Source organism: Haliotis rufescens, unplaced genomic scaffold (assembly GCF_023055435.1).
Source record: "Haliotis rufescens isolate VD_foot unplaced genomic scaffold, xgHalRufe1.0.p SCAF_24, whole genome shotgun sequence".
NCBI lineage: Eukaryota > Metazoa > Mollusca > Gastropoda > Lepetellida > Haliotidae > Haliotis > Haliotis rufescens.
In genome coordinates, this window is record NW_025963935.1 from 3,613,168 (window position 1) to 3,632,719 (window position 19,552).

General features: G+C 39.7%; 1 long non-coding RNA gene across 3 annotated transcripts; it reads right to left on the reverse strand.

Annotated features, from left to right (window-relative positions):
- Positions 1-13,559: 13,559 nt before the first annotated feature.
- On the reverse strand, positions 13,560-18,591 carry LOC124121841. Of its 3 annotated transcripts, none has more exons than XR_007222816.1 (3): positions 18,578-18,591; positions 15,136-15,323; positions 13,560-13,620 (listed from the first exon to the last, which is right to left on the reverse strand). It is a non-coding gene; the product is annotated as an uncharacterized LOC124121841 (long non-coding RNA). The 3 variants fall into 3 exon arrangements; XR_007222815.1 differs by lacking the exon at positions 18,578-18,591 and adding an exon at positions 17,304-17,391; XR_007222817.1 differs by lacking the exon at positions 18,578-18,591 and adding an exon at positions 16,278-16,296.
- Positions 18,592-19,552: the final 961 nt, after the last annotated feature.

The following is a 19,552-nucleotide window of genomic DNA, read 5'->3' on the forward strand; positions in this document are numbered from 1 at the left end:
AAAATACCACGAAAATATACTGTCCTTACCCACAGCTGATTCTCACCAAGTGACCTGAGTTTAAATAAACTGGAGCTAAGCATAGCTGAGTTATGCCCCCTTTTCTTTTTTCGTGTGTAACCTCTCTGTCGCCTTTTGACGTCATAGAGAAAAATCAGTTTTCGTCATTTACGGCAGGCTATTTTTTGCATTGAATGTATGGCAGACAGACAGACAGACAGACAGACAGACACACAGACAATTTATTCAATAAAAGGCCACTGGCCCAAAATACATACATATGCAGGAATACATAAAGCCTGCGCAAAATGACATATTTACAAACTGGGAAAATTTACATTTTTTAATTTTTTTTTATACTTATAAATTCACAGTGGATTATTTACTATTTACCCTAAGTTGATGAGCTTTGGTAAGAAAATAGATATTTTATATAAGGTATCATATGCATCTGAGGAAATAATAGAGATAAAGGTATGCTGAAGGTTAGAGGTAATATAATTATCTAAAAGTGCATTACGAAGGGAGCTGTAGCATTCACAAATTAATAAGAAGTCTTTCTTCATATGGTTAGGCATGGTATCTTCCAGTATTTACTGCTATTGGAAAGTTACTTAAAATCCTTTTGAAGTGAGATGGAAGTGGTGAATTTAAGTAATATTCAACATTTAGTAGCGATGTTTATAGGAATAAGAGTCCGATAAACTGTTCACATTTACACTCCAGGTTTGCTGCAAGTTGTCAAATAGTCTCTGTTTAAACATGGAAATAAAAACAATTTTATCCCAAACTTCTTGTGCTATCCATGCATATCCAAATCCAAATCTGAATAAAATATTTGTAATGTGTGTGCAACCAGGTGGTGCGACCTGAATCATCCAGAACAGCTAGCATCTTGTAACACTGATATATGGTAGTCTCTCCGGGCTCAGTTGTATCAGCCTGCACCAGTACTTCACAGCTCTTGTCATATATATGTAAGCTGTAAAGGAGCTCTACCACACTCACCAAGCACCATCACATTACATGTATTTCTTGACACTTTAAGAACTGATTTGCACACCTAAACTTGAATATCCTCAATGATTTTGCTGTAATTAACATCCCAGATTTCAGAGCCATAGCACAGGATAGGAGTTACAATACTATCAATAATTTTGAATAAATATTTGCATGGAATATCACCAAGTTTCTTCTGATATCTATTTATGGCAAACACAGCTTTGGGATTCTGAGCAGCTAAACATGTTTGAGCCTGGGTCCACACAAGTTTGGGGGTGAACATAATTCCTAAATATCTGTAAAATGGAACAACATCAATGCTTTCACCATTATATGACCACTTTTCACAACTTCTTAGGGGACCACCATTTCTAAATACCATTACTTTTGTCTGCTTCAGATTGACTTTCATACCAGTTTGTAAACAGAATAAGTGTAGAGCATCAATTTTCTTTTGTAGTTGAACTGCTGAATATGATACAGGTGAAACATCATCTGCAAACATTATGGCAGAAACATTTTTAAAATCTTGTGATATAAAAACACCTTCTCCTCCGCAGTCTTCAAGTTGAATGAAAAGCTTGTTTATGAATATCATAAATAGTTGTGGACTCAAAATACAGCTCTGCCGGGTGCCAATATTACATTCAAAATAATCAGTTAGTCCAGTTGAAGCCCTTACACAAGCACACAGACTTGAATACATTGATGAAGTTATGTTGGACAGTTTACCCTTGATCCCAACATCATGTATGCTTTTCAGTAGATTATCATGTCTTATGGTGTCAAATGCCTTTGAAAAGTCAACAAAGAGTCAGTAAAATCTCCCCTTTCTTCTCCCTGCATATTTTGAGTCATTGCCTGCAGACTAAAAATGTTGTCAATAGTTGAATAATTGGACCTAAATCCTGCTTGTAGTTCATCAATTATGTTACTTTTCTCACAAAAATTCTTAAGTCTCCAGTTTATGATAGAGGTAAATATTTTACACTAGTTATCAATCAAGGATATTCCCCTGCAGTTGTTTACATCATGCTCGTCTCCAGACTTAAAAAGAGGGCAAATGATACTTCTTGTCCAAGCATTTGGAAACACACCATTGTCAAGTATTTCATTAAAGAGAGCAGTCAATGTAGGTAAAATTATATTTTTTGTATTCTTGAAATATTCAGAGACCATCAGGTTCTGGCGATTTATTATTTGCAAGCTTTTGGATATGTTGTTCAACTTCTTGATTTGTTATAGGTTGATTTAATTCTTCATGTACCGGGGTATCATCAGTTACATAATTATCTGTGTCCATTGGTGGAGGTAAGATGGGTTTATGTTCTGAGTGGAGGAGGGAAGAAAAGTGCTTCATCCATTCATCAGTTCTAATTCCAACTAGCAATTGTGATTGTCTCCCTTGCTTTAACAATTTCCAGAATCATTTAGGATTAGCTCTTGATTCAATTAGTTTTTGTTGCTGTTGATTTTGATAAGATTGTCTTTTAAGTGCAAATGTTTTCTTGAGTTTAGATCGCAACTCCCTGAACACACTAATATCTAAACAATAGTCTCTATGTCCTCTCAGGGCACAGTATTTTTCATTCTTTAAGTTTTAAAGTTCACAGTCCCAACAAAGTGGTTGACTGATCTGTCTAGATTTATTATGGGTTGAAGGAAAACAGTAAAGTCTCTTGTTTATAGATGATGCTTCTTGGTAGACATTCACAAGTCGACAGAGTGCAGTATCAACATCTGTTGAAAATTATCTGTTCAATTTCATCTTTGAGGAGGTCATACAAGTCTTTAAACTTGGATTTAAAGACATCTTTATTATCTTCCTTCCATGGGTATTTGTACCAGGGATTAACTTCAAGTTCACTAAGCAGAGAATCATCATTGTACTTGTTGACTTGTACATTACTGCAATCATTATGAGCAAAATTAAACCTGCAAAACACTGGGAAGTGATTTGACTCATCTCGCTCACCTACTCCAAAGTCAGATATACATGGAATGAGGCTAGGGGAAGCTATCATATAGTCCACAGTACTGGCACCATTGTGTGTAATGCATGTATATTCACCTTGCTTGTCTCTGTGACATCTTCCATCCAATATATGTATACTGAATAATTTGCACAATTCAACAAGTCTCTTACCACAATTGTTGCAGTTATCAGAATCTTTATTGTTCCTTGGTACTTCAAAGCTGTCAGTTGGGTAATCATCAATTTCCTTTTGGATAAAATCAATGTTATCTTCAAGTATGTAATCAAGGAAGGTTTTTTTCCTGGCAATCAAATCACGAGCAAGAAAGAGTTCCTTTTCTGGGTGATCATGTACAATCTCTGTCAAATAGTCCTCCAATACTGACATACCATCTCTATCTTTATCCTCATAGACAGGCTAGTTCACAGGTGATAGATATGTCAGAATCAAGATTGTATCCTTGTCATACCTAATCTTGATGTGTTAAATAAGAAAACTACTGTATTTTCAAAATGTTCATATATCCTTGTTAAATATTCATCAATGGCCCACGATTCTCTAATAAACATTGTCACACCACCACTGTAGCTACCAAACTTCTTAGTTTTTACCCGAACACTCTTATATGAATGTATGTCGTTAAACATACGCATATAACTCCATTTGATATATATACTCTTCAAAAAAAGAAACTTGACATAGATGTAAAAAAACACCTTTTGCCAAATATCTAAAATAGTTACATTAAATGAGAACCAAATAAGTCAAACAGAAAGATGATGTGTCTATAATTGGAAAAAACACATGCAAAGCACATAAACGTACCGTTTGGGGATCAATTTTACAGCTACATCCAAACGCAACCGCCTGTAAAAAAACGTGCAGCACAGGATCCTGCATTTAGGCATGCAGGCCCCCCTGCTGAATGGGTATAAAAATCCACAACAACGGCTGTTCATACAGTCCTTATAACGGCAGTAGAGGCACTTTGGCTTATCCAGACAGACAATCTCCGCACTGTGGTCCCGATACAACAATACCAACAGAGTTGACGACAGTCCAAGGTCAGGAAGACCAAAGGTGACACCCCAAGCACAAGATCAATACATCCGGCTGCTACACCTCCGCCTCTACCACACTACCACAGCCACGTCTACAACCACACACATCCCTGGGTTACGCAGAATATCAGATCAAACGGTACGCAACAGACTGAGGGAGGCTGGACTTTTTGCACGAAGACCTGTTCGACGTCATGTCTTGACCCCAAGTCATCTGGTGGACCGTCTGCTTTGGTGCCAACAGAGGGTTAGATGGGCACGTGCAAGGTGGAGAAATGTACTGTTTACTGACGAGTCCCGTTTCCTACTCACACGTGCTGATGGGCGCGCACGTGTCAACAAACGTCGGGGTGAACGTCATGCCCCCAACTGTGCGCAGCAGGTTGTCCCATTTGGCGGCGGGAGTGTCATGGTATGGGCCGGAATTCATCACGGTGGTAGGACCCCTCTCGTGCATGTGGCAGGTGCATTGACAGGTGTGCGTTACAGAGACTTGATCCTACAGCCTTACGTTCTTCCTCACGTCAACGTTCATGGCGGACAGTTCCAGCAGGTCATCGCTCGACCGCATATTGCACGTGTTTGTCAGGACTTCTTACACCACAACAACATCCAGACATTACCTTGGCCAGCCCGGTCACCAGATTTTTCCCCGATTGAGCATCTGTGGGACGAGTTGGGTCGACGCGTTCGCAGAAGGAATACATCGCCCCAAACACTTCCGGCGCTTCTTGATGCACTTCAGCATGAATGGCAGCACATCCAACAGCGTGTTATTGACAACTTGATTGCATCTATGGGTCGTCGGTGTCAAGAGGTGATTGATGCACGTGGTGGGCACAACCGATACTGACATTTTATGTACCCCTGTGACATTAACTGTATCGTGTACGTGTGTCTGTCCAGGTGACACGATTAATATTTTTGATTATTGTGTACATTGATCTTCAAACAGTGTTTCAATTATGCTTTCTGTGTCCTCTTTTGAAACAATCGCATTATATTACATTTTGAAAGTCAGTGTCAAGTTTCTTTTTTTGAAGTGTATATTTATGTCGTTCAGATATTAGGCAGAATTTTTTTCGCTCACAGTTTCCGTAAAGCTGCTAAATAACAAAAATCGTTGCACAGTACTTTTACCACTGTACGATAAAAAGCAGCGAAATGTCCTGAATATATTTTCGGACAACACTTAGAAGTATCTTTTGTTCAAACGGGATTAATATCTGCAGTTAAATTTACACCATCAGGCAGGAAATTTAATACTCTGTGTAATCTTATAGCCGGAGGTAGATCCAGTCCCGCATGAGCACAATTGTCGCACAGCCTTCACTTTTCCGATTTTAGGAAAATGTGCCTCAGAAAAAAACTCGGCATCCAGCGGGTTAAATTTGATTGCGTTTCCCATTTTTTAAGATACAATATGTATGATGAATACTGACGAGGCACGATATGCTTTTCATTTGGCATCTCTCAGTTTGTTTGTCGCAAACGCTTTTCCAAATGTAACTGACGTTAAGTGAATTTGGCAATCGGCTGATACACAATCATGTTTTATCATCCAAAACTGGCTCCCACAGGAGATATCGCTTGGATGAGATCAAGCAATATCTACACTGTAGATATCGCTTTTGCGATATCTACACTGTAGATATCGCTGCAATGAAATTACATCACAATGCTTTGCAGACCATTGTGACATCACTGGTTACCATGACGTCACAATCAAATGACATCACTAATGGCTCTGCTACTGAAGCTGTTTGCAGTACTTTTTACACTGAAGACACTGCTAATTACTGTCTACAAATTGAAAAAGTTGAAAGAATGATGTTGGATGATAAATAAAATCTCACCCTCGTGTCTTTTGATATCAAATATATCAACACTCGTTGATAAAAGTGGCAAAAATCCGCGGCAAGCCTCAGAATTTTTCCACTTTTATCAACTCGAGTTGATATATTTGATATCAAAAGACACGAGGGTGAGATTCTCTATATCTAACAGTTGTAACATATGCAATTGTTTTTTTCTAATAGTCAGAATATAAGCATACATTTTATTTAAAGAGCAAACATTTTAGTTTTTGTTGCGTATTTGATACGCGAGGATTTGATTTGTCTGCGTAGTTCAGTTTATTTAATGCGTATTTTACCCAAATACACAGCTTATCTCGAGCTCTGGAATTTACCTTTTTCTTTGTTTAATCAGATTGGATCAAGATTGCAGACTAACATGAAATCACTAGACTGGGTTCCTGTCTACCTAAACTATATCGCGCTAAACTTGCGTGGCGCACCAACAATAGAACCAGTTTAATAAAATCACCCAACTTCCCCCTTACATTCCTACTGTACCAATTATATGATAGTTGGTACGAAATAGAATTCAGATTGACAAAACAATAATTATTAGCTGAGGTAAGTGTATTTTCGGTGTCACGGAAGTCATCACTTGATTATAAACAAAATGGCCAGTCGGTTGCGAGTTGAACTCCAAGCATGGTTGTGGTCACCCATCACAGTGGGGAGCTTTGAATGGTGCCAGCGACAGCGAAGAGAAATTGCATTCCAGTAACAAACAAGAGGTCCATAGGGTCTGTATCGCTCACCGGGATATTTACGCAATCAGTCCATTTGTACAATTGTGAATTCCTATCACCTGAGAATACTTCCAACCAAATGTCAGTGATGGGGAGTGATGGGTCAGTGATGGGGAGAGGTGGGTCAGTGATGGGGAGTGATGGGAAGTGGTGGGTCAGTGATGGGGAGTGGTGGGTCAGTGATGGAGAGTGGTGGGTCAGTGATGGGGAGTGGTGGGTCAGTGATGGGAAGTGGTGGGTTACTGATGGGGAGTGGTGGGTCAGTGATGGGGAGTGGTGGGTCAGTGATAGGAAGTGGTGGGTCAGTGATTGAGAGTGCTGGGTCAGTGGAGAGTCAGGGATGGGGAGTGGTGGGTCAGTGATAAGGAGTGGTGGGTCAGTGATGAGGAGTGGTGGGTCACTTATGGAGAGTGGTGGGTCAGAGATGGGGAGTGGTGGGTCAGAGATCGGGAGTGGTGGGTCAGTGATGGAGAGTGGTGGGTCAGAGATCGGGAGTGGTGGGTCAGAGATCGGGAGTGGTGGGTCAGTGATGGAGAGCGGTGGGTCAGAGATGGGGAGTGGTTGGTCAGAGGTGGGGAATGGTGGGCCAGTGATGAGGAGTGGTGAGTCAGTCATGCGGAGTGGTGGGTCAGTGATGGAGAGTGGTGGGTCAGTGATGGGGAGATGGATCAGTGATGGGGAGTGGTGATTAGAGGATCATTCAGACCATAGAGGATCCTTCACACCACATAGATCTTTTAAACAGCATGGGAATAATTCACACTATATAGGGATAATTAACACCAGAAGATCTTCCACACCACATATGATAATTCACACCACAGAGGATCATTCACACCACAGAGGATCATTCACACCACAGAGGATCATTCATACTACAGAGGATGATTTAAACTACAGAGGATCATTCACACTACTGAGGATCATTCACACCATATAGCATCATTCAGACCACAAAGGATCATTCACACTACAGAGGATCATTCACACCACAGAAGATCATTCACACCACATAGGATCATTCACACCAAAGAGGATCATTCATACTACAGAGGATGATTCAAACTACAGAGGATCATTCACACCACAGTGGGTCATTCAGACCACAGAGGATCATTCACACCATATAGGATCATTCAGACCACAAAGGAACATTCACACTACAGAGGATCATTCACACCACAGAAGATCATTCACACCACAGAGGATCATTCAGACCACAGCGGATCATGCACACTACAGAGGATCATTCTCACTACAGAGGATCATTCACACCATAGAGGATCATTCATACTACAGAGGATCATTCTCACTACAGAGGATCATTCACACCATAGAGGATCATTCATACTACAGAGGATCATTCAAACTACAGAGGATCATTCACACCATATAGGATCATTCACACCACAGAGGATCATTCATACTACAGAGGATGATTCAAACTACAGAGGATCATTCACACTACTGAGGATCATTCACACCATATAGCATCATTCAGACCACAAAGGATCATTCACACTACAGAGGATCATTCACACCACAGAAGATCATTCACACCACATAGGATCATTCACACCAAAGAGGATCATTCATACTACAGAGGATGATTCAAACTACAGAGGATCATTCACACCACAGTGGGTCATTCAGACCACAGAGGATCATTCACACCATATAGGATCATTCAGACCACAAAGGAACATTCACACTACAGAGGATCATTCACACCACAGAAGATCATTCACACCACAGAGGATCATTCAGACCACAGCGGATCATGCACACTACAGAGGATCATTCTCACTACAGAGGATCATTCACACCATAGAGGATCATTCATACTACAGAGGATCATTCTCACTACAGAGGATCATTCACACCATAGAGGATCATTCATACTACAGAGGATCATTCAAACTACAGAGGATCATTCACACCATATAGGATCATTCAGACCACAAAGGAACATTCACACTACAGAGGATCATTCAAACTACAGAGGATCATTCACACCACAGTAGGTCATTCAGACCAGAGAGGATCATTCACACTTCTGAGGATCATTCACACCATATAGGATCATTCAGACCACAAAGGATCATTCACACTACAGAGGATCATTCTCACTGCAGAGGATCATTCACGCCACACAGGATCATTCACACCATATAGGATCACTCACATTACAGAGGATCATCCACACTACAGAGGATCATCCACACCACAGAGGATCATTCACACTACAGAGGATCATTCAGATATAACTTTACAGGATTTTAATGCAAGGATCGGCAAAAGTTGTATCTGAAACTATTTTTTTATCAGGAATAATATATTCCAATATTTTGTTAATTTAGATGCAGCTTTTACTAAACATATTTAAAATAATAATAACCCTAAGCGAAGCAGCTGATCGCTATTGCCGGGTATTATTTTTTACATGGAACCAGTCTGACCAGTCACCGTCAAGGCTCCCGTGCACGTGATTGCGTGATCGCGAGAATTACGTGTTGACATAGAATCATCCAACAAAAACAAATATGACCTTTAACGAATCAAAGTATGGCATTTACGTTATATGTATCCATTCTCTGTCAACTAAAGAAGTCAATAGCAGTAATCTGACCGTGGTTGCTGTAAATAACGGTGATTTGTGCGATCCTCCGATCGCTTCACACACGATTTCGCCGAAATTAATTAAAACAATATTAAAAGCAATTTTGAATAAAATTAATGAAATAAGTTACAAACATAAGTCCAGAAATACAAAGAACACGTTTTATAGCCAGACAGTGTAACTACATGAATAATTTGCGAACTTCAGTATTGATTTGCTGATATGTTATTTCCGGTGTTACGTGCACGGTAATGTCTTTCCATGGGGGAAAAACATCAAAACTCATTAAGTAAAACTGTGTTATGAAAATATCGTATGTATCACGGTATATGCTTTCCAAATCGATGCATCGTATCATGGGCTGTGCATCGGGATACAATACTGTATCGCCGTATCGTTACATCACTACCATCTACCCAAAGAGAATACTTGATACTATCAATAGATGCGAACTTGATAGAAACAGACGTTGTGACAAGGGAAATCCTACAATACAAACACGTTGCCAGCGAAATCAATGACTACGTTGACAGACAGCTAGACTACGAAATCAAATCTGTCAATACACTTCACTGACAATCAGTTAGTTTTACCACTCAATAACATGTTTGTTTGTTACAATATCCAAATATGAATCAAGAATAATCTTTTTATTATTTCTATTTTTTACTTAAAGAATAGAGACAGGTTGAATGGTTTAAACCACTTAAATAACTTGCATCAGAGCCTTTCAGAATTATCATTTTATTCAATCCGAGTTGTTTCATTTTATGGTACGTCCCAGATATCAGAAATTGAATACACCGACAGCTCATCTAAACAACTAGTTTAGACTATGTTCACAAACGTTTTCGAGGTAGAGGTAGAGGTATGTGGCGAAAACAAGTCTTTACAAAAACTTTGCTTTTGGATTATTTCTTTAGGTTCACACTAAACTTTTCAAACAATCATCCAGGCCTACAATAAGCATCACATCTGTCTTCATCGATGACCATATTCATCACTGTCCAATGGTGAACTGTGACATAAGCCATGTTTACCTGGCGATGCCTCCCCTTGTCGGACAAGAAATGTTCATTTGGCATAGCCTGGCAACAGCACCAATTCCTTGGAGGCATTTCTGAATACCATCTGAAAATAACAAAACCATCACATGACTAGAGGACCTAGACCAGTCTCTGAAATTAACTTATCTTACAGAAAAAATGTTGGTAAATCATCTTAATTAAGAAATAATAAAAAAAGGAGCCCAGAGACTCTTCATTTCCTGTTATTGCAGTAATCTAGACGTGCCCACTATTAAGGACAGACATGAATAGAGGACCATGAAAGTCACACAGGTTTGAAACAGTGACTGTTCCAACTTGGAAATCTCTGCCTGCTGCCAAACATTTGTAGTGTAGATGGTCCCAGGCCATGACCATCTTAACCTGAACAATACTACAATGGGGAACACAGGACCACACTGAAATTGCGTAGTCAGCAAAACGCAAATTAATCTTGAGAAAAACTACATTTGATTAACAAGATTACCATGGCTGAAATTTAATTCATAAGCAGACTATGCCAAGTCTAACCTTTACCTGCCTTCGACATGTGCCAGTCATGTTTTCCTCAACAAAGAGCATGCCAAAACTGGTAGTGTTGTTGCAATTCATCAGTACACAGGCGCATCGTCAGCAAACTTTGCACGATACGATACCCGTAAACTTTAATTTGGCATCGATTCACATTTAACCGTACCCCATATCGATTCTCTATGATGATCTCTCATCGATATGAATAAGCAAGTACAAACTATATTTTAAATTCCTCATAACTTTCTTGGCCGTCCTTCAGATACGAAACCGGCCCAAAACAAGACTGACCAGCCTTTCCTTGCTGCCTGTCTTAACACAATACATAAACTGTTTGTTTCATTTTCTCAAACAGAATGGTTGGCTTGACTCATTTTCATGTTGATGGGAATTAGTCAGTTGTCCTTCTATGGACTTTATTCTCAGTCTAATTTCATAGATACAGTATTGATATACGTATCACATGGAGGCTTCTGTATCAAGATATGTATCACATCGTGTAACGCCTGTACTGCGACATCCCTACAAACTGGTCATATCTTGGATTTAAACCCCCAATATTCTTCTAATTAAAGTTGGATATGGTGTTGCGTGGTGCCGCAATCAATATTTACTGTGGTCAACAGCATGAGAGAAATGAGCAAAGTTTGAACCTTAGAGTCTTGAAAATGTGAGTGAGTGAGTATGGTTTTACACCGCTTTTAGCAATATTCCAGCAATATCCTGGAGGTGGACACCAGAAATGGGCTTCACACATTGAACCCATGTCGGGAATCAAACCTTGGTCTTCGGCGTGACAGGCGAACGCTTTAACCACTAGGCTACCCGGTGTAGACTAGGCCTTCAGCAACCCATGCTTGCTGTAAAAGGCGACTATGCTTGTCGTAAGAGGCGACTAACGGGATTGGGTAGTCAGGCTCGCTGACTTAGTTGATGTATATCATCATATACCAATTGCGTGGATCGATGCTCATGATATCTATCACTGGATTGTCCGGCCCAGACTCAAATATTTACAGACTGCCATCATTAAGCTGGAATACTGCTGAGTGTGTTGTTAAAAAACAAAAAAACAAACAAAACATGTCCCCTTTATGAAATGTGTCCTATGTTGTGACAAGCTACAAAAGGGCTACCATAGCCGTCATGCTAAAAATAGGGTCAAATGTACATCTCGTTAAATATTGACATCATTGCTGGGAATATGCCAGACATGCAATACTTCACAATAATGAGATCTGAGAAATGTCTTTCATTGGCACTTAAGAAGCTGTAGAAACAATGAAAACAGAGTTGATGTCATCAATTCCAAACAAATGGTCAGCCTTTCCTTGTCAGTTATCTTGTTAAATGTACATGTCTGAGCACCATGTCAACAAATCTGTCACAAACATCTGTACTTCCTAGTGCACTGATGTGAACTTAAATCATAACAAATTATCTTATCGTAACTCATCAGACAAAACAAAAACCTCAAAAAGATGTCTGCAATACCCCTTCACACAGCTAGCAGCAACAGAGCATGGGCTCCCAGACAGTACAGAGTCTGACAACAGACAGGAACAGATGTCCTTGATGGTACAGAGTCTGACAACAGGCAGTAACCAATGTCCTTGATGGTACAGAGTCTGACAACAGGCAGTAACAGATGTCCTTGATGGTACAGAGTCTGACAACAGGCAGTAACAGATGTCCTTGATGGTACAGAGTCTGACAACGGGCAGTAACAGATGTCCTTGAAAGTACAGAGTCTGACAACAGGCAGTAACAGATGTCCTTGATGGTACAGAGTCTGACAACAGGCAGTAACAGATGTCCTTGATGGTACAGAGTCTGACAACAGGCAGGAACCAATGTCCTTGATGGTACAAAGTCTGACAACAGGCAGTAACAAATGTCCTTGATGGTACAGAGTCTGAAAACAAGCAGTAACAGATGTCCTTGATGGTACAGAGTCTGACAACAGGCAGTAACAGATGTCCTTGATGGTACAGAGTCTGACAACAGGCAGGAACGGATGTCCTTGATGGTACAGAGTCTGACAACAGGCAGTAACAGATGTCCTTGATGGTACAGAGTCTGACAACAGGCAGTAACAGATGTCCTTGATGGTACAGAGTCTGACAACAGGCAGGAACTAATGTCCTTTATGGTACAGAGTCTGACAACAGGCAGTAACAGATGTCCTTGATGGTACAGAGTCTGACAACAGGCAGGAACAGATGTCCTTGATGGTACAGAAACTGACAACAGGCAGTAACAGATGTCCTTGATGGTACAGAGTCTGACAACAGGCAGTAACAGATGTCCTTGATGGTACAGAGTCTGACAACAGGCAGTAACAGATGTCCTTGATGGTACAGGTTACACACAACCAAATGTTTTCCCATAGACTTCTGTAGTAACGTTATATTTTTTTTAAAATAACTAAGCATTCAACAGCTTTAACCTGTACGCGTGTGCACAGCTTGGCCTTAGAGTGGCAATAAAAACATAAAAAATGACCAGCTTAGCCAGCTCCTTTTCCGAGTACAGGAAGCTGAACACACCACCCCCAGTTTCGCACCAAATGTCATCTACCTACTCATCATGTTGAAAAAGACAGTACTAACTATAGAAAAACATGGTCAGTTTTAATAACTGGATGGATGTACATTTGAAAGACATAAAAATCTTACAGAATATCCTCCAATCACAGCCTGCAGATATCTCTCGATCTGCACTGAAGGCTCCCTACGAAAACCGCACTGTCCCAACTGGTTCTGATTTGGTGTAGTAGAACCTGTAGACAAATCAGAATACATTTGCACTTGTCAAATCTATGATTTATGTATTGTATATATATGTAGCTTCTCAGAATAAAAATGGAAATTGGATTAAACTTTACCACTTGTTCCTATCCAGCATGTCTATATGGCACCAGAGTACATAGTTTTGATGTACACTTCATCAATGTTTTACAAAAGGTATTTCTGTATATGTAAAGAAGTTTCTACCTTCATGCACTGACCATGGGAGTTAATTCATATTTCATAAAAGAAAGGGGTCAATGGTCAATTCTATAAATGATTGAGGCTGCATAGATCATATCACCCTAAAATATTTTTTCGACTAAAAAAATTGAACAAATCTTTAAACCTCAAAACCAGTAACAATACATATTTAAAATTGAGTAGTGGTCTGTTGTTTGCCTTCCTTTGCTGACATCATCAGAACATAGCAGAGTCTGCTACATTCATGGAATATGGTTTCGACACTGCTTTTGGATGCGATTGATATTGTGTGAGATTGCTCGAACTTACACCATCCATTGTTTATATACTTAAACACTAAAAAAGCTGTCAGCATTTGGTAAATCATCTATTAAGGGGCTATCACAAATGTTTGTGCTTTCATATACTCCAAAAATCAAAAGTATAATCACCTATGATATAGGCTGGTGACATAAGTACACATGGAAAGGAATCAGAATAAAATCTCAAAATTGGACAGAGCATGGAATTCAGGCCAATAATAAGCAAGGGACACATTAAGCAGCTTTAAAGTCATCATATATGTAAGGCTGGATAATGAACTTTACCAGAAAATAGGAAGTAAAAGGGTGCATTGTTGCCAGCAATCTCAAACGCTGACCTGTGAACCATACCACCTATTTAAGCCGAGAAATGGAAATGAACCCTCAAGTAGAAGAAAGCTCTTTGAAACCACAACATGGAAGGAAATTACACTTAATTCTATTGATTTATTTAGTTAAAACTTTAAAATACTCACAGGACATCAAACATACTTACTGTTTAATGTTTCAAGGTGGCTGAACTTGCTAATTTCAGTTATTTGCCAGTTTCAATGAAACAAAGTTAAAAGTCCATATAATTTTGAAAATGTACTGCTTATCCTGACATAAATGTAATTCTTTTAATTCACAATTAACAGTGTCATGCAATACCAGCTTAAAATAGTGTTTTTCTCCAATAATTTATGGGTTTATAGGGGAATGAAAGATAAAATGCATTTTACTAAACAGGGGAGATAATTCAGTATTGTCGAACACTATCACATTCTTTACAGATGATTTCAGAACCATAATGTTACATTCCAAAAGAGCCAGTGGATATTATTTTTATCTAAGCAGGTTCTGGGACTGGTGTATAGCCCTTACTCTATGCACTGTGAGGCATTAAGGGAGCACTGTCAGAAATGTCTAGTGCATGAGTGTGATCTTATTACGGCACTTGATAGTGAGCAACAGAGGGGCCTCAAGTGGACTGGGCTTCTTTAATGTACTTAATGTACCTACATGTCCAAGTTCCACAATGTCTACAAGGTAATAGAGCGCAGCGAGGCAAAACAAGGGTTGTCGATCACACACTGCCAACACCGGACTTCGGATCAGCTTCTCTAAATGCCAAATTGGATGTGAAAACTTCTACTTCTTCTGCATGAGTGCACATATACCTCCCCAGTCAACATCAGGCATGCTAACAGCTAAAAAAATGTGTTCAGACAATATCAAATGGCAAACCAGTTTGGATATAACAGCCAGGAGTCAGTTCTTGAGGGAACAAAATAAATATTTGAAAGTCATATGAGTGAAAAATAAGTCTGTTTTAAGAAACTTAATAGAAAAATCTTTCATTCACACAAAAGCACCTAACAGAAAGATATATTGGTATGCTACATTGTTTACTATAAATAAGGGGATTTGTGACATATTCTGCTGTCAGCAGTGTACATGCTTCATACTCAAGATAACGGCATTGCGTAAATTGACAGGCAAGCGATTGACACAAGGCAAAATTGTTGTGGCAGTGGTGACTTTATCCTAATTTGTTGTCAAATTCATCAGTTTCAACAAATTCAGAAGCCAGGAGGAGGGCTTGATGGACAGAGGTACCCTGGGGGTTCGTCCTGAGTTCGACCACAATACGAAGCAACATTCATTTCCAGGCCATCCAAATGCTCCATTCAACCCAAAATGTCCCCAACTTGACTTTCATTATTTTTAAATTTGCCTCCATAGGGTATCCATGGTGAAATATAAACAGGAAAGCATGTAAAGTATGAAGTACTGAAATGTGCACTCACCCTACAGGTTACACACAACCAAATGTTTTCCATTGACTTCTATAGTAAAGTTATATTTCTTTTAAAAATAACTAAGCATTCAACAGCTATAACCTGTACGTGTGAGCACAGTTTGGCCTTAGAGTAGCAATAAAAACATAAAAAATGACCAGCTTAGCCAGCTCCGTTGCTGAGTAGAGGAAGCTAAACACACCACCCCCAGTTCGCACCAAATGTCACCTACTTGAAAATAGCTATGCTCACATAAAGCACATGTCAACTTGTTGAAAAGGTGAGCACCAAATTAAATATTGAAAAATATAGTCAGTTTCAATTACTGGATGGATGTAAATTTAAAAGACATAAAAATCTTACACAATATCACCCATTCACAGCCTGCAGATGACTCTCGATCTGCACTGAAGGCTGAAAAACCGCACTGTCCCAAACGGTTCTGATTTAGTGTAGTAGAACCTGTAATGACGACCAAGTCATTCATTTATAGTTGTAAGGAAATATCATATTTTGGTGCAGCAGACGCCCCTGAGCTCCATACAGTGGTGGACCATGGACTTGTGTGTGCAGAGCCTTCCATTATTCTTAAAACAATGCTATAGCATTATTCAAACTAATTCTTTTTGTGTAATGAGGTGAAAACATATTTAATGAAAATATCAATTACATTATTTCGGTACTAAAATCTGATTTTGTATTTTTTTAAGGTGAGTGAATAAGCCAACTGTAACAGACAGATACAAGAGTTACCTCCCTTTCATTCAAGTAACACAAGCTCCTTCCCAGCGCGTGTGACACCTTCGTTACACTCTCGGTAACAGAGCTCCGGGAACGTACTATCGCTGTGAGGAGCTTGCAAGTAACAGTTAATTCTCAACACCTATCAAAGTCATTTATCCCGTAATGAGTGAATATTTTAATCTTTTTTTACATCAATGTTTCTCTTGAAGAAGTTTTTTTGCTCACAAAGTTCACACTCAAAATGATCATGAAGCTTAAGCCACTGTGCAACCTTATCATTTTGGGGTGGGAAGATTATTCCAATCACCCTATCTGCCCCACCCCATCCCCCATGAATCATTGCTGTCCAATATTTCATACAAGCACACTTTACTTTACATTAATTAAAACATAAATTAAGTTATTTGTTGTAACACATCACATCATAATTGATCCTCCTAACTACGTTGAAACTATGTTCTTTAGTGATAATAAACATGTTTTAGTCACAAACACGTGATTGACAATGTGAACAAATTGAAATGGTTCAGCCGGACAAAGTTTGTTGTTAAACTTTAAACACATATCATAGTTTGTCATCGCGAAATTTACAGTGCACAAAATACCCCAATGTCATAAATATATTCTCCTTTACAACATACTTACATATACTGCTTCAAATTGCGAGGATTGTAGCTGGATTGTTAAAAAAATACTGTAGGAAATTCGATCGTGTTGCATGCTCCTCACAGCGATAGTACGTTCCCGGAGCTCTCTATACCGAGAGTGTAACGAAGGTGTCACGCGCTGGGAAGGAGCTTGATCGTGTTGGTCCGAAGGGAAGTAACTGCGTAGTTATGTAAAAACTGTATACCGCTAATAGAAATAGGGTGGGGTCCGATTTAATTTTTTTTTGATATATTGTCCCTTATAAATTAAATCTAAAACACACTGGAAATAATAAAAATGATTGCAGAAGAGAATACACCTATTTAAAACCGCGTATTCGGCTGAATTGATAGTTTCAAGAATAACTGTTGACTTAATCAATGAAACTCAACTTCGAAGAAAATTCTAACAAGCGTATAGTCGACGAAGTCATCTATATCCCCTGCCTATTTTAACACGTTTAACCAGGTAACTGACCCAACATTTCTCTTAGCCCATGTCAAAATAGCTGCAATGGAAATTCTAAAATATACATTTCTAAAACTCCTTAATATCAAATGTCACCAGTTCAGTGTGTGCTTTATATATAGTCATGCAATGTTTGACAAGGAAATATTTAACAGTTTATTTGTTATACTCCATAAGTGAACTCACCCTATAATCGAACCTAAGTAAAACTTGTTGTCATGGAAACATAAACAATAAAACTTTCTAAAAGTGTTTAATATGAAAAGGCACCAGTTCAGTATGTGTCTGGTAAACATGCAAAGTTTTGTAAGAAATTATTTAACGGTTTTGAGTTATGCTCCGGAAACGATTTCGGGACGCACACACACACACACACACACGCACGCACGCACACACACACACACACACACGCACGCACGCAAGCACGCACACACACGCACACATGTACACACACACACACGCAAGCACACACACACGCACACACGCACGCACGCACACATGTACGGAACCCATTTGTATATCCCCCGCCAACAACGGCGGTGATAAAAATACCAGCTTATGAAATACGCACGCAACCTTTACCCTAGTTTGTGATGTACGCTGATTTTCCCGCTTTCTGCGTTAATCAAGGAGTTAAGAGATCGGATTTGGAACCGACCCTCCGAGGTGTGGTAAACTAGCTTTGAGAATAAGTGCAGGAAGAGTTACCTCCTCTTGCCATGAGCATTGCTGAGAGACCATTATATGGTCTCTGGCGTGAGCAAGAAAAAAGAATGTCGAGTGAAAGATATGAATGGACTAACCTGCAGATGCATGTCCTTAACAGTCCTGACCTGCGATGGAGATGCGACAAGAACGAGCGAGCACGTGTGTGTGGTGATGCCTGCCACAAGATTCAATGACCATGTGATGGAGGCAAACACCTTTTCCATTCGTGAGCTCGCTTGTGATTGGTACTTGCTGCTTGCTTACGGGTTACGGAAATGGGCGAGCGGTGCCGAATGGCCGAACAGTGTGTTTCGCATTCGTGACCAACTCGTGTTATTCCGGGACAAGCCGCTCTTCTTGCAGGTTACGGAAAGGGGCGAGTGTTGACGAATGTGGACATCGGTTTAACTCATTGGATACCTCGCAAAAGCTCGGAACTTAAACAATTAATTTCACTCGTGAAATATTTTCCGTAATAACTCGTACCTCGTGGATTCTTCTATAAATATTACACTGCAGTCAACATAGCGCTTGATATTCCACTATATGTTACTTTTGTTAACAAACAATTCAGCATCAACAGTGTCACTGCTTCAAATATATATTAACTGAAGCAAAAACATCGAAGCTACTTTCTCCTATTGAACTGGATATCCCGTTCGAACTTTGCGACGTACAGCTAGGCATCCTCACACTAACAATGAACATGACCAATATCAATACTAGTATATGTTCACGTTCCTGGGGACCCGTGACGATCCGGGGTAGAATAGGTCTTCAGCAACCCATGCTTGCCGTAAAAGGCGACCGTGCTTGTCGTAAGAGGCGACTAACGGGATCGGGTGGTCAGGCTCGCTGACTTGGTTGAAACATGTCATCGTATCCCAATTGCGTGTATCGATGTTCATGATATCAATCACTGGATTGTCTGGTCCAGATTCGATTATTTACAGACCGCCGTCATATGGCTGTAATATTGCTGTGTGCGGCGTTAAACAACAAACAAACGTTCCTGGGTCACCCATCCATCCACTACCCCGGCAATCATATCCGTCGCTTTTGCAGAAGAC